We start from the raw sequence: 1,601 nt of genomic DNA on the forward strand, positions 1-1,601 counted from the left end.
CAACAGTTAAAAATGTTGTAAAAACTAGGTAAATCACAACGAATTGTTTTTGTAAAAAGTGCTAAAAGACAACGATTTTATCCGTTGTAAAATATATTAAAACTGTTGTTAAAAAAAACAAAACATGTCAAATATTATCTACCACAACAGTGTATATCTGTTGTAAAACGTATCTACCACAACGGTTTATTTCTGTTGTTGAAATTATCTACCACAACGGTTTTAAAACGTTGTCGTATCCTTCGTAGCCAAATTTTGGGCATATAAACAACAACGGATAAAAACCGTTGTCAAATGTGTACAAAGACAACGGATTCAAAACCGTTGTCGTAGGGTAATACATTCTACAACACCCTCAGTTACAACGGTTTTTTTACCCTACGACAACGGATAATATCCGTTGTCGTTTGCAGTTTTTGTTGTAATGTCTTGTAATCGACTTTCAGAAAAAACTACAATGCTCGTGTATTAAAGAGGAGAGGAAGTAACTACCACGAAGGCCATATTTTTGAAGGAAAGCAAAGGTTGTTGCAGCATCCCAGTCATATCTGATACAGAGAACTTCAAATTAAAACATTCACAATCAATGAACATAATCAGATACGATAGCAATACATACTGGTGTTTTGTAGGTTCTTGCGGCTTGGGTTCCAAAAGCAGATTTCCTGAGAGATGACAAAATTATTGCAACAATTCTCAACTTAAGTGTCAGATATGCCCGGGCAAATGGATCAATCAAATCAATCAAAATATCTATCGTCCAGAAGCAAGCAAACAATAAAGTTGATATTTAGTTCTTAATTTCTGATAATAGCCAAAGGAAAAGAAATGTTTCCATTAGGAATCAAAACACTAAGGAAGTGAAAGTTTCTGATTTGTTCCATAATTTTCAGTAATTTGAATGGCATTAATTATATAGACTGAAAGAGCAAACATTACCCTTGAAGCCAAGTTTCTTTTTGTAATCAACAGCAGCCTGAAGAAAGCTTGCCTTCAAAAATTAAAACTTAGTTTTTAGATGAAGAAACAGCAAGATGAACATAGAATCATGTAATGCAATTTGCACGCTTTAGAATCATGTAAGATAAACATAGTTATCAGCCAGGATAAATATGAAAATAATTAGAAGAAAAACAAATTTGTTAGACTTGTCATACTCGGTAATATGAAAGTACTAATTCATACCATGTGATCAAGTTATTCATTAACAGGCTAATGTCACATCGGATAAATAAATCATCAGATTATTCATTAACAAGCGACACTAACCCATCCCATAGTCCAACAATGAACGGCTTAATAACAAAGGAAACCCAAATTAAAGCAGTGCAGCCAGAGACTCAAGATAAGCAATCAGCAATAGTTCAAACACAGCTCTGCTTTGTCAAGAACTGCAAATGCAGTTGCAATGGAGTTTGATATCCATTTATGGTGAAAACCCAAATTTAAAAGTGAACAAAAGTGTAGATATAACAATGAAACAGATAAGAAAGGGGAAAAACTCAAGAACACCCTTACAACAGGATCCGAAACGACAAAGAGTCACTCCATGACAAAAGAATATCTCCAAATTCTCTACTTGTAGCAGTTGCAATGAAATT

At 33.7% G+C, this 1,601-nt stretch overlaps 1 long non-coding RNA gene across 1 annotated transcript; it reads right to left on the reverse strand.

Annotated features, from left to right (window-relative positions):
- Positions 1-515: 515 nt before the first annotated feature.
- On the reverse strand, positions 516-1,202 carry LOC122025391. The gene is made up of 4 exons (XR_006123683.1): positions 1,186-1,202; positions 940-991; positions 620-665; positions 516-548 (listed from the first exon to the last, which is right to left on the reverse strand). It is a non-coding gene; the product is annotated as an uncharacterized LOC122025391 (long non-coding RNA).
- Positions 1,203-1,601: the final 399 nt, after the last annotated feature.

Source organism: Zingiber officinale, chromosome 9B (genome assembly GCF_018446385.1).
Source record: "Zingiber officinale cultivar Zhangliang chromosome 9B, Zo_v1.1, whole genome shotgun sequence".
Lineage (NCBI taxonomy): Eukaryota > Viridiplantae > Streptophyta > Magnoliopsida > Zingiberales > Zingiberaceae > Zingiber > Zingiber officinale.